The sequence below is a fragment of the Engraulis encrasicolus genome, chromosome 15 (genome assembly GCF_034702125.1).
Source record: "Engraulis encrasicolus isolate BLACKSEA-1 chromosome 15, IST_EnEncr_1.0, whole genome shotgun sequence".
NCBI classification, from domain to species: Eukaryota; Metazoa; Chordata; class Actinopteri; order Clupeiformes; family Engraulidae; genus Engraulis; species Engraulis encrasicolus.
This window is the reverse complement of record NC_085871.1, coordinates 12,162,740-12,177,739: the sequence shown is the minus strand read 5'-3', so window position 1 is coordinate 12,177,739 and position 15,000 is coordinate 12,162,740. Positions and strand designations below refer to the sequence as shown.

General features: G+C 44.2%; 1 protein-coding gene across 1 annotated transcript in view; it reads left to right on the top strand.

Annotated features, from left to right (window-relative positions):
- Window positions 1-15,000, top strand: part of cog5 (component of oligomeric golgi complex 5) — a 183,832-nt gene that overhangs the window by 39,875 nt on the left and 128,957 nt on the right. The gene's annotated exons all lie outside the window — the stretch shown is intronic.

Genomic DNA, 15,000 nt, shown 5'->3' with positions numbered 1-15,000 from the left:
TCTCTCTCTCTCTCTCTCTCTCTCTCTCTCTCTCTCCGTCTTATATGATGGCTGCCCTGTGTTTTGATTGATTGGTTGCAGACAGTAGCTTTAACCCTTTCCTTTCCTCCGGGGTGCAACAGCAGCTAACCAGCAGCACCTGCCAGGCTCGGACTTCTCCGTTTCCCCAGCTGGGGGTAATGACTGTGAACAGAGTGAAGTGTTCAAACAGTAGTACCATCCAGTAGTGAGAGAGAGAGAGAGAGAGAGAGAGAGAGAGAGAGAGAGAGAGAGAGAGAGAGAGAGAGAGAGAGAGAGAGAGAGAGAGAGAGAGAGAGAGAGAGAGAGAGAGAGAGAGAGAGAGAGAGAGAGAGAGAGAGAGAGAGAGAGAGAGAGAGAGAGAAAAACATGGAAAGGGGGACAAAGAGAGGGAGAGAGAGAGAAACATGGAAAGGGAGACAAAGAGAGGGAGAGAGAGAGAAACATGGAAAGGGAGACAAAGAGAGGGAGAGAGAGAGAGAGAGAGAGAGAGAGAGAGAGAGAGAGAGAGAGAGAGAGAGAGAGAGAGAGAGAGAGAGAGAGAGAGGATTCATTCATGTATCAAGCTTGGAGAACACCTGAGGAGCTGGTGCCTTTTTTTTACACAGAGGCGAGACGGGTATAGAACAGCAGGTGGTTGTAGCACAGCACAGTAGCTGTCAACAGAGCTTTGACAATGGTGCCCTGAATTTAAATGGAAAGGGTGCAAGCTGTCAACTTTTGTGCGTGCTTGTGTGTGCGCTTGTGTGTGCTCGCGACTCGTGTGTATGTGTGCGATTGTGTGTGCGTGTGAGTGTGTGCGTGTGAATGTGTGCGTGTTTGTGTGTGTGTGTGTGTGTGCGTGCATGTACGTGTGCTCGCATGTCATTGTGTTGCAGTGAAATGGAGGTGCGAAAACCTGAACATACTGATAGGAAGTAGGATTGCAGGTTGGTGGGGGAACTGTCACTTACTATCACCATGCCAACCCTTTGTTTGCCCTCCCCAAAGGACCAAGTGCCGTTACCGTGGAAATCTTACAGAGGGATGCCTCCGCCTATCTAGAAGCCCCATGACCTTTAAACAAACCTCTGTGCCTTATACCCCAATTTCCAGCACATTAATAATGCATTTTTAATTAAATGAATGAATAAAATATATTTATATTTGGTCAGTTGTGTTTACATCGTGTCCCCTTGTCATTTGTATAATTAAACCAGAACAACGACCACTTTATACTCAGGGCATTCAGAGCAATTGGGGCATATTCATTTCGACATTTCAGGACCTTAAGCAAATCGAATTGTCACATTATGGGGTAGTATGTCAAGTATTTGTCCACGGAAGTGGTAAATGTTGACAGCCAGGAGAAAAAGGTCTGGGAATATAAATTGCACAAAGCCCAGGAGATCATAACAAATGGGACATTCAAATTTAATGCAAACTATGAATACTTCACTCCTGTATGTATTCCGTCAGCCGAGGCTTGAATTTTCCATTTTCCTTCACCGCAGGGTCAAAAACAGGAGACAAAAGGGGAATGGATGTGTCATTTGAAATGAAAGCAGACATAGAAATCCACTGTCAACGAGAGCGATTTCACCATAGATATTACTCCCCTCCATCTCTCCATTGTAGTATCTGTGCTGCCTGCCTTTCTACAACTCTTTATGCCTAATTGGGCAGGAAATTTGCTGCTGTCGCATGCACCCACTTGTGTCATCAATAATGACGATGACCATGAACACCTTGGTGCTCCACTATGGCTGAATCCCATTTTACCCCTTAGCACTGCGCCTTTCCCCTTTCCCTTCGTGTTGCACGTTCACGTGTAGAGGTAGTGGTGTCCCAATTCACATTAAGACAGAAGGATAGGGATAAGGGGAAGGGCTTTTTACCCCTTCAAACTGAGACTTTCCAGAAGCAGACTTGAAACGGAGGGGTAATACCGATTTCCCCGAATGCATTGTGAATGCCTTTTTTAAAAAGCGGCATCCACAAAAGCACACACATACAGTATAAGTATTTTTCGGCATAGTTTACGTATGTGCTGTTGTAATAATTGTTGCTTTGTACTATGTTAAACATTGTCCCAATGTGTAATGGTCATTTTCCCCATGAAACGCCCATGAAGAAAATCACCATTTACGTCCTCCACGCATGGAAGTTGTGAAGGAATTGCAAGGGTCGTGCAACACCGTTTTCCTTTTTAAAATTGTTACGAGCAATTACAAGCAATATCGTTGGTTTAACCACAGAGGGACTGGTTTTGAATGCTGTGAATGTCATCCTGTGATTTTTTAAGGGGTGTCTCAATTCGTAGGGGTCGCGTTTCCACCCCTACTCCTTATTGCTCTGTTTGAAGGGAGGAGGGGCAAGGTGAAGGCTTAGGGGTAGGGGTAGAAATTAGAAATGGGATTCCGCCTATGTCACTCTGTGAAGCACACAGGCTCAAAGTACGAGACACATAAATTGCAGACCACACTTAGTCAGTCACGGAGTTCAGTGCGATTTTTCTTTAAGAATCTAACAGTAAAAAAGGTCCAGACCTTTGTCGCATGGAAACCCACCAAAACACAACCAGGTTTCCCACAAAACGACAAACCAACCAACTGACTACAATAGCGTTGTAATGTCACAGTAGCATAGTCACTGCAAGCGAAAAGACTGTTGAGTTGAAAGAATGGAAAGTGTAGCTTGTGTCATTGCAAACCCATAAACCATGATGACAGAGGAGGGCCCTGTCCTTGTTGGCTTTGTAGGCCCATTAGTTAGACGCTCTCATGCCTGTACACCAACCCACCTGGAACGCTCCGGAGTCACTGGCTGGCCAGTGGCCATGTGTGCTGTACATCCCAGGTCCTTGAGAACTTCCTGTAGTGAATTTTCACTTTAGTGTCATCTTGATTTGGTCGGACTGTGCGGGAGGGTAGGAGAGAGCATGGGGTAACGCTTAACTGGACGCCGGAGTCTATGTGTATGAAAGGACAGTGTCATAACAGTGTTGTATCTAGGGCTGTAACGATATTGTATCGAACCGAGAAATCGCGATACACAGAGTTAGGATACTGTATTGCGATACAAGGAGGCAGTATCGTGATACACCCTTTCAAAGTTTTGTTGCCCAGCAGTCCAGAAAACAACCACATGATATGAAGTGATAGGGCTTCCAAGCTTCAAATCATTATCATTATTTTACCTAAACTTTTAAAAAAAATATGAGTAGCCTCTTGTAACCTATTCTACCTATAAATTATCACAGTTTTTATTCAGAATGTATTTTATAATGTAGGCTATGTGAAATCGTGGGGTGTATCGAACCGTGAGTTGATTGTATCGTTAAAGCCCTAGTTGTAACACTGTCATGGATGTGTCATAAACCTTATGTCAATGTCATTCACATTTTATGACTGTTGTGATTGACATTCGGTTACGGTTAAGACAGCCCAAACTTGTCATGACCGAAAAACGTTTATGACATTGACATAATGTTCATGACTCGTCCATGACTGTGTCATGACACTATTTTGACACTGTTATGACACGGTCATGTCATGCGTATAACGCCAGCGTCAAGAACAGTGTTACTGGACATGGAGAAGGGGAGGAGAGAAGAAGAAGGATAAAACAAGCAAAATCACAAGATTCGTCATGCTCCGTTTTGTTAGTTAGAAAACTGAGGAAGCTGTGATGTGATTCTCTGAGAGGGACGGGGAGATGCCTCATCCTTTAGGGGTCATGATGTGTGAACCAAGCTCGATGGACTCACAGTGATTCTTCTTCGTCTTGGTCTTGGTCTTGGTCTTGGTCTTTTTGTTTTTGTCTTCATCTTTCTCCTTCTTCTTCTAGGGGCTGGTTTGTAAAATACAGTGCATACCTGCATTGTTCCTTGTCTATGTGGTGAAAGCCAACATCTATGCTATTGATCTGTTCGGTGTGTTCAAGCTAAGTTAAGTTGAAGATTTGCTTACTGGCAGCCATATGCAAAGCTAAGCGTTGAAGAAGGAGTGACTTTTTGCATATAATCTACTGCAAACTTTGTATGTCTTGTACTATGGTGTGTGTGTGTGTGTGTGTGTGTGTGTGTGTGTGTGTGTGTGTGTGTGTGTGTGTGTGTGTGTGCGTGTGTGCGTGTGTGCGTGCGTGCGTGCGTGCGCGTGTGTGTGCGTGCGTGCGTGCGTGCGCACGCTGTGTGTGTGTGCGTGCTGTGTGTGTTTGCTGTGTCTGTATCTGCATCTTTGTCTTCGTCTGTGTCTGTGTCTATGTGTGTCTTTATGCGTGTTTGCATTTGGGTGCGTGTGCGACGTGCATGTGGGACTTTTCCTCTCCTTTAAGCTGTCTCCCACCCATGAAGCTAACAAGTCCAGAGCTGCATTTGGTCACGTTCCCCTTCCCTTCCCTCCCAGAGGGCATCTCCTGCGTGTGGTTTAGGATGAGGTCAGCTCTGATGATCACATCAGGGTTAAAGAGATCCTCCAGATGGACACCACAATCCCCTCGGCAAGACTCGCAGCTGCAGCAGTAGCAGAGCCACAGTACTGTATTCCTCCGACGGTCTCTGTGTGAGGTTGAAGGAACGCTTACTGATTGTATACCAGTTACTGTGGAAATATGCACCACATAACAATCCGCTATACTGTACTGTTACTGTAGAGTAGAGCAAGTTGTGAATTTAATCCAACCTTTGCCGAAGAAATAGCGGAATGATTTGTTGCATCAAATCTAAGAAATAGGGGTACCACTTTAATTTTTTGGGAGGCTTTAATTACACTGTACTTACTCATTGGGTACAGTAGACTCTTGTATAACATGTATGTACAGTACATGTTATTATGTTGTACTCACAATGTGTATTTTTGTGTATATACATACCAAAAGGTGCTTTGGGCCTCAGTTCAGCCCTTTGCCTCCTTGGAAGAGTTCATCACTTTGGCAAAGTGATCATTATTGTCACTGTGTTAAAGGGGTATGCCACTATTTTGGGGCTTAATACAGTTAAAATCGTTGGCCAGGGTTTATAAAGGTGGTAAAGCTAAGCTAGTGAAAGTCAATGGATCCGTGTAGCATTGTAGCATGCTACACGGATCCATTGACTTTCACTAGCTTAGCGACATGCTCCCTCTTTTAACTTGTCTTAAAGCACGACAACGGCTTACATGAAAAATAAGACACTTTACCACCTTTATGAACCCTGGCCAACGATTTTAACTGTATTAAGCCCCAAAATAGTGGCATACCCCTTTAAGTGCATAGTGATACATAAAGTATATGATGTAATAGCATGCACTACAATTGTAGTTACATGTTTTTACACCAGTTATCCCACTGTACCTTATGAATAAGTACACTGTAATTGAAGCCCCATTACAGTGACGTGTGACCAAAATAAGATATCTGGAAACTCTTATGAAATTGAGATCCAAATCGCATCCACAGTTATCCAGAACATAGACTCTTGATATCAAAAGACCTGTGTGACTTTTCAAAGTCTACAGAGACTAAATATTCACAAAGATAGGATATGTGATCCAAAAAGCAAAATTAATTTAAGATGAGAGTAAACAAAATACATTGATTTAGCAATTGTTTCATTTTACTTCATTGAAAAAACTCTCAACGTTGTTTTGAGAAAACAGAACAGTCTGCTTTGACCGGATGCTAAGGCCTTGACATGGTGTAAGCAGGGCATTGTGCTGCACTCTGTGTTGTGATTATGGCCCGCTTAGGGAGAGGGGGTCACGGGAGGAGTGTTGAGACAACGCAGATCACCCATACCGAGTTCTCACCGAGGGGGATTAGTGGACAAACAGAGCAGATGACTAGCCCTCACCATCAGCGTCACAACCCAGCCTTGGCCAGACATTCACCGGTCAAGTACATGTACAGTACAAGGGCACATATTTTTCCCAATGAGGAAGCTACACAATTGAAATCTACGGTTGTGTTCTATTCCATGGCTGAGTTATGTTTTGGTCTTCTTCAGATTCTCTAGCTTAACCTAGCACAAGCTTCCTCCTCAACCACACACGTATCCTACTCTTATAATACTTAGTAGTCTCCATAATATGAGTAGAATACAGTACGTTACGTTTTTGCCAGTTATTTCGTGAAATTCTGTAGCTGGTTTGTGCAACTGGTACTGGTGCAGGCTTTACAGACTAGAACACTAGTACTGACCATCATAACATCTGTTGCAGCAGAATTTGCACCAAGACCTGTATAGTAATTGCTGACCAACTTGTATTTTGAGGCAGATCTGAACAGGCATACTGTATCTAAGGCATCATGTCTGAACATATTCCTTCAATCATTCAGTTTTTGTAATTAATTGAGGTGATATTACCAATTAACCTCTCTAGCTAGCTTGAGGGTTGATGAGAATAAGTTGAATACTGATGCTTGAAAGACATTTGCAATGCTGGTTTGTAGCTCTTGGAGCGTTAGGTTGTCCATTCCTGTCACACACCTGCGTACGTAATTGTCTCTCTTCCTACCTGGAACCAAAACATGGACAGAGATTCCCACAGCACTTTGAAGATAAGGTGGCCATCTTGACCTGAAAAGATGAAGACTTGCATTGAAATTCTAAAGCTGATTTTCAAAAAAAGGTATGAGCTATTTATTTTGGGTGTGTCGTATTGCATTCCATTATAGGAAACTGTCATCATTTGAAAGGCTCTGCTGTACAATCACGTCTCTGATACCCTAAGACCATCTCCCACATTGACTCAAAAAGATATCTGCGGGAAACACTGAGGGGTAAACAATATCTTCACCGAACATCCCCATCTCCGTCCTCCCATCCCCCTCTTTCCACCTCACAGCACAAATGCAGGCAGCATGCCAGCCATCAACAAGATACAGTACAGTAGGTGACCTTCAGTTGGCTCGGTGAGCTCTCTTGTCCCTCCTCAGTCGCTAGCCGCTCCCTTTCCCCATTCCAACAACACCCATCTCCATCCCTCACCCCCCACCTCACCTCACTCCCACCCCCAGCTCTATCAATCCCTACCCCACCTCCCAGCAGCCAGAAAGTCCCCCCCCCCTCCCCAGCCATTATCAGATCCCCCCGGAGCCAGGCTTGGGCAGATGAAACAAACACTAGCTAGCTATGTAAATACTCTGCGCCGTTATTCAATAAATACCGAGCCGTAGTAGCCGTCCAAACAACACACTGTCCACGTCATAGCTGCCGCCTGACTGTAATCTCCCATCGGGTTCCGCCATCCCAAGCACTTAGCCACGGCTCAGATGGGGAGTTATCTTTTTTTTACCAACTGACTTGGACAGGAAGAGCCATCCAGAAGCCACTTGATATTCGATTCGGAAGTCTTTCTCCCATCTATGATCTGACTAAATTTCCCCTTGTCTTATCTCAGACAAATGTTTCCAATAGTCCTGATTTCTCTCTGTGTGGTTCGACTGAAAATGTAGATGGGGGGGGCTTGCATCCATCTGTCAAATAGAAAGCGTCATATTGTGGTAAAATGAAAAAGCTGGACGTGTTAAATAGTGTGTGCAATAAAGTGCATTTTCTTATCAGCAAATGTAGAATATATTTTCATATTGTTTTCCCAGGAATACAATGGCTTTGCCTGTGTTTAGCCCAGCTTATACATATGTGTCATGCAGGTGCCTGCATGAAAGAGATTTGGAGAAGAGACAGAAAAGACATAATATGCTATCAGGAAATCGAGGTCAATCTAATCCAAGGTATTGCTCTGCCTTGCTTGCATTGTCAGTCTGCAGGCAAATGATTCATGCTTTCCTGATTGCTGAAAATGATGAGACTCTACTCTGCTCTACTCTTCTGGTGTAATACCTTCACCATATGTCAGACAATAGCAGGACTCATCCCAGGGAAATGTACGATCAGTAGGGATGCACGATGTCAAAAATTTCGGCCGATACCGATATCCGATATTGATATTGCCGTTTTGGCCGATAACCGATATTAACCGATACCGATGTTTTTCTTTTCTTTTTTTAAAGAGATGACAATGATACAAACAAACATAATTTTTGAATGTCCTCTTATTTCCAAAAACTTTTTATCCGTGATAAAATTATCCGTGATAAAATTAGATAAAAAATAGAGACAAATTAGAAGGCAAACATTGAAAGTCACCGTCAAGTCCAATCTTTTAGAACCGTAACATACGTAAAAAAAACATTGGCGTTAACATCGGCCCAGTTTTACCCATCAGACCGATGTCCGATATGTTGAGAAATGTCAAATATGGGCAGATACCGATACATCTGGCCGATACATCGTGGATCCCTCACGATCAGTGATTTTCTCTGCACATTAGACTTTTTTGAATTGCCAGGCCTCATATCTCTCTGTACAAAGCCAACAGACTCTGATGAAAGATGACTTTATAGATGACCCTGGTATCCCCGACGCCAATGTTGTCAGAAGTGGCCATTGACATATGTAGGGACACACAGTCATTTGAAGTCAGACCTATGAATACTTAACATGTCCTCCCCAGGGAAGGCGACAGAGAGGTACAAACATGTTTCTGAATAGATCTGCGCTATAGACACCAAATATTCCTAATCTAGGAAAACAACGTTTCAAATGATACCAAATATGCTTTCGCTTTATTTACAACCACCTTCGACCCTTTTTTAGGCTAATTTGCTCAGACTAATTGGGTCGGGGGACCTTTCAAATGACTTTCTCCGGGGCATGGCCAAAGCCTGTGGGCCTGTGTCCTCCCATAATCCATCACTCCGTATCTCCAACATCACGTCATCCTGGAGGAACGTAAGGTCATCTAAGCATGCTTACCTTTCCCCCCTCCCTGTCATGATCCATACAGAAAAAGGCAGCACCATACAGCTCCTGACCATTTCTATTGAATCGACACTTAATTATTCATCGCGCCATTCCACCTCATATGTGGGCAGCAAATAGTGCTTTTTGATTGCCTTTCATTCGCCTGGTCCAAGGACCCACCTGTGCTCTACCCTAGCAAATTAGAAATGAATGGAGGTTTTTGTTGGAACATTGCTCTGGAGAGTTTCTCTGGATTGTGGCGGCCATATTAAATTTGGCTAAATGTGCCTCTTCATCAGTGCCATTCAGTCACACAGCGTAATGGGCTTAAAATTTGCATAGCGAAGGTTGCAGTGAGTCATTTTTGGTACTTTCTCTTTCTCTATCTCTCTCTCTCTCTCTCTCTCTCTCTCTCTCTCTCTCTCTCTCTCTCTCTCTCTCTTTGTTTCTGTCTCCTTCTTTTTCTCTCCTAGTTTTGGGTCAGACGTTTTTTTGTACACACACACACCCCTCTCTTTCTCTCTGCCCCTGTATCCCTCTCTTCCTAACCCTCCCTCACCCAGTTTTCAAGTATTCTCGCCCCAGGCACAGTAAGCGTCAGTGTTAAGCTGAACTGATGCAACAAGACCTAGAGGGGAGGAGTTTGGAGATTTTTGGAAAGAAAGGAAGAAAGAAAGAAAGAAAGAGAGAGAGAAAGAGAAATAAGGAAAAGAAAAGAAGCATGCCGACCGGCCGGCTGGTCGTATCACTTGTGTCCCCCGCCAGCATTCCAGCCTGGCCCAGCAGCCACCATGTTGAGTCAACACACGGCCCTGCCACCCTGGATCCTGCCAAATTCACACAGATTACTGTGTGCGTGCGTGCGTGCGTGCGTGCGTGCGTGCGTGCGTGCGTGCGTGCGTGCGTGCGTGCGTGCGTGCGTGCGTGCGTGCGTGCGTGCGTGCGTGCGTGCGTGCGTGCGTGCGTCTGCTTATATTTAAGTGTGTGTGTGAGAGAGAAAGGAAGAGACGCAGGGGGCAATCCATGCTGTTTCAACTTTTTTCCAGGCTATTCCCATACTTATACATTTCTTTTCATCTGATGTTCCCTTAAGTGATATTTGCAAGACAAAATTTTACTTTGACAACCTTTGCAATATGGCAGGTGTGCGCATGCGCCATGTGAGTGTGCGTGCATGCGTGCGAGTGAGTAAATGTGTTTTAGTCCATGTGTTTGAGTATACAATATGTGCCTGATGGTCCGTGACTATGCAAAGAGAGTCTGATGACTCGGATGTGTGGCCCCCTGGGCCCTTTGCAGGCCTGGTACTGTGGGAGCCTGGCATGGGGCCTAACCAACACTGGCCGCATGGGCCAAGCTCTCCACTCTCCCGCTTCTCCCCCACCTGTTCACACTCACTTACTGCTAATGTGTATGTGAGTGTGAGAGAGGGAGAGAGAGAATTTGTGCGTATACGCTCGCGCATGTGTTTATACTGTGTATGCGTGTGCATGTGCGTGCGTGTGTGTATGTGTCTGTGTGCCAGTACGAATATGTGTGCGTGTGTGTGTGTGTGTGTGTGTGTGTGTATGTGTGTGTGTGTGTGTGTGTGTGTGTGTGTGTGTGTGTGTGTGTGTGTGTGTGAGTGTGTGTGTGTGTGTGTGTGTGTGTGTGTGTGTGTGTGTGTGTGTGTGTGTGTGTGTGTATGTGTGAGCACGAGTTGTCTGTCTGTGTACGTGTGAGGAAGGCCAAAATGACCAAGGTCGTGTCCTGAATGAATGTCCTTATGGAGAGAAATCGGTCTATCTGTCTCTTGCACTAGATACTGTTAAGTCTAGCGACCCTCCAGTTGCCTTCAGTGGTCCCAGCGGAGCCATCAGTATGAGCAGAGCACTCTGTCCGGAGGTGATGATGACTTGACTAAGTTTGACTGGGAACTTTTTGACATTTTCACTCCCTTTTCTTTTCTTTTTTTTTCCCCTTTGGCCTGCTCGTCTTGATTTTTAATCTGGTGTCTCTACTCTGACACAGCACTTGAGTCATTGAGAGGTCTGTTCGTAACAGCCTTGGCCTCCTGCAGACTGTGTTCAAGGGTGTGTTCGACTAGTGTGTGTGTGTGTGTGTGTGTGTGTGTGTGTGTGTGTGTGTGTGTGTGTGTGTGTGTGTGTGTGTGTGTGTGTGTGTGTGTGTGTGTGTGTGTGTGTGTGTGTGTGTGTGTGTGTGTGCGCGTGCGTGTCGTGTGCACGGTACATGTTGGTGAGTTTGTGCACATTTTGTGTGTGTGTGTGTGTACGTGTGTCTGTGTGACTCAGAATGTATGTGTGTATTTTGGTAACTGTAAGAGGTTTGTTTGTTTCGTGTGCTCTACATGCCCCCATCCTTCACCCTTTAGTCTGCTACTACAGGGTTCCCATATCAGGGTTGCCAAGCTAATCGGGAGCGCTGAGGTGTTTTTTTTGGTTCCCAGTGACACTGTCCAGGTAGCAGTGTCTGGAAGGCTCTAACTAATCCTTTGACCCTAATGCTCCTAATGTTAATCTTAAACCCTTTTTTAAAAAAGTATTTTTTAAGGCTTTATTTGTTTTTGTTTTTATGAGATAGGACAGTGAAGATTGTGACAGGAAACAAGTTGGGAGAGAGAGACGGGGATCGGTCAGCAAAGGACTCGAGCCGGAATTGAACCCGCGTCGGCCGCGTAGTAGACGAGTGCCCTACCGTTAGCGCCACGCTAGGGCCTGCTAACCTTAAACCTAGCCCTAACCCTAAGCCCTATCCAGCATAGACACGCTGACTTAAAAGGCATTGTCAAGGGCAAAAAAACCAACCCAAGACCATCAAGTGCTCAGCATCCAAATAGCATCTTATTCTAGCCGGGCAGAGTTCCCAGAACAATTGTCAGGTGAAGCTGAAGCCTTGTGTGAACCACCTCCTACACTAAGTGTGGAGTAACCTTGTATTGCTACAGGCTTTGGACAGCTCTTACCTCCTCTTGAGAAGTAGCAGAAGTGGTAGTAACAATGTGTGTGGGAACAAGTCACTATGGTCTTCAGGCTAGTGTGTGCATGCGGGCGTGCGTGCAGGAGCGCGCGCAGGAGAGTGCGCTTGACAGGCTCTACTTTAAGAGAACGGTCGTGATGCAAAACTCTGACCGTGGCAAAATAATAACCACTTTTCACAGTTCAGTGCCCCCTCTTTTCTCTTTCTTCTCTCTGTCTTTGCCTCTCTCTCTCTCTCTCTCTCTCTCTCTCTCTCTCTCTCTCTCTCTCTCTCTCTCTCTCTCTCTCTCTCTCTCTCTCTCTCTCTCTCTCTCTCTCTCTCTCTCTCAGTATCTGTCCATCTATACGTCAGTCTTTCTGTTTCCACCATAACTCTAGTTGCTAATTGCTGCCTAAGGGCTTCTGTAGCACATTAGATTAAGCCTTCCTCTGCATATTGTTGCATATCACATGTGTGCTGTGGGGAGGATCATCTCATCATCGCTACAACTCAGTATCAAACTTCATAACTTCAACATAACATCCAATTGCTATATCAAAGCTGTAAAATGTTTAATACTACCATCATAAAAGTGTCTCAAATGCAGATGGGTTTTTATTTTCTGTAGGTGAAGTCGGGTTGTTCAAGTACAAGTTCAGTTGAACTCTTCAGACTTGATTTTTAACCTTTGTTGTGATCGTAAATCTCAAAGTTTGACTTGATCTGTATTAAGGTTCGCAACATTATCTTGCAATCCTCTACCGTAAATGGATTTGTTCTGAAAAATCTGCTGTTTAGCTCCTGTAGTTCTATTCCAGTCTTTGGCAAGGATGCTGGCATATTGTCCTCACTTAAAACAGACACGGACTCATTGCAATAACCCAGGTGGTAAACGTAATATTTAAATGTGTGCTTCCAGGAAACATCAATCACCCTATCTGCTTTTTGTAGTGTAAATGTATTTTTACTCTGGTCTCCATGCAGATATTTTCTCTGCCGCTCTAGGCTATTGCCTGTCCGTCTACGCCTAATGGTCTGTGTGCCCTTGTCAAGGTTAACCACTATGCGCTATTAATAATGGCATTATCGGGAGGAGCGCATTGATTCATTTCTCAGAGAACTGTAGTCAAATCAAATCCTATCGAGGTCAAAAGGCTCTCACTTTTCCCTGTCAGGCTTCTGAGGAATCAGAAAGGTAGGATTTGTCATGTGAATGATAGATCAATCGCTTCAGCTGCTTTGATCGATTTTGTTTCCCGTGACAAAAACAAAATAAAAACTGAAGTTAATGGAGCCCACTGAGTGGGCCTCTAAGCAGAGTCTGGCCTTACATAGAGAGGGGGTCAGCCCTGAGGCACATCACCTGCAGGGTCTCAGCAGTCTGTGCCTGTCAATCAAGACAGTCCATCATCAGCCCGCTGCACCTAGATCGCCCTTGCAGAAGACACACCTGCCCAAGTTCTTAATTGGTGCTTTGGACATGGCAATCCCACTGCAAGAACAACTCAACGGAAATGTTGCTATTCCCTCAACAAAACTAGCAGTCTCTCCATAAAAAGAGTAAAACAATAGTGCTAAACTGCTAAACTGTCTTCATTCATTGATGCTTTCCCTAACCATGCATTTGAGAACATAAAGACTTTTAGAAATGGTTTTGTTACCTTTTAGAGATGGATAAATTTCAATAGCTTTTGATCATAGGGTTTCAGAGAAATATTTTAAGTGAGGCATGGTGCACATCAGACATTGCCTCTCCATCAATACAGAATTCTTAACTGGTGTATATTTTCCACTGGACTGGGCAGCTATATGCAACACCTGAGCGATTAACTTTGAAATCCATAATCAATCCATATCAATATAATACAATAGTCTTGTTTGTGGGAGCATCCTTTTGAAGGATCCTTAGCCAGGGTCTACTACTTGCTTATGCACCCCTCTCTTGTTTGCATCTTACTGACAATAAAAATATGCTAACAAGTTTCAAATGAAGTATAAGTATACCCTTTAATTGTTCAGTATATATGTATATAGATTTGTATTTTATTCAAACGTTACTTTTTATATTATATGCACTCAATGAGGTTATCAAAAATGTGTGGAAAGGGCTCACCCAGATTTTTTTTCAGTACAAAAAGAAGAAAGATTTCTCTCATTCCTCATGGCTCAAATTAATTACCATTCATTTACAAAAAATCTTTTGGTGCATCCCAAGCTGACACATGGCTTGTTAGCATACTGGAGTTCAAAAAGGTGACAGAACTCGAAGGAACTGGCTCGAAAACAAACCATATTCGCCACAGTCAATTTGCTGTGTTCTTTGCACAGAATAATTCTGCATGTATTTAGATGGCCGACATTGGACATTTTGGGTCCTTGTTGTGAAAGTTGGAGAAGTGCGGTCCAGTCATCAGGCCAGACATGTGTTGCGCAATGGCTGCAAATATGGAATGACATGAGTTTGAACGCAACATGTGCGTTGATTTCATGGCAAATGGAACTGCACTTAAAAAGCACATTGCTATACTTGGCTGTTGCATACCCAAAATGCTTCAGACAGACAGCACTGTCACTGAAACGTGCTTTGGCCTGTACTTCGTCCCAGGAGAGACCCATCCCCTTCAGCTAGGTAAGCTAATCATTGTCCTTCGCCAGGTGTTCTTTGCACACAGCAAGAGCCACAATTTTAAGACAAGGTGCTACTCAAGCACTAGAAGTTGTAGAGCAGGATGAGCTTCATTGTATTCCTCAAGGACAGGAAAACGTACACAGGAATAGTGACCATTTTGGTTGCCCAAAGACTCTTTTACTTCAGTGTCTAACCTCTACCTCTTACCTCTTCTTCCATCACATCCATGGCTGAACACCTATGGATGAAGTGCCCTTGAGCAAGGCACCCTGGGCTCTGTAAGCAGCACAGCTGTACCTAAATATCTTTCCATCGCTATGGATAAACACATCAGCTCAGTGTAATTTAAAGGGGCACTAGGTAGGATAACGTCATTTGCGTGGTGCCCGTGGCATGCCTGTCTCAAAATCTACAACGTAATGAAAAAATGCTGTTCAAATAAACTCGCGGTGAGACTGTTTTTCATCACGGAATGCCAGCAGTTGATACAAATCTGAATATGGTATGTAAAGCGATGTTTCAAATAAAAAATGTTTCCCATGACACTCCTGTCAAAAGTTGCTTGTGGGGTTTTCTGACAGCGGACTGTGGAAACGGCCGCGAGAGCAATCGTTCACTTACTAATGACTCGCAC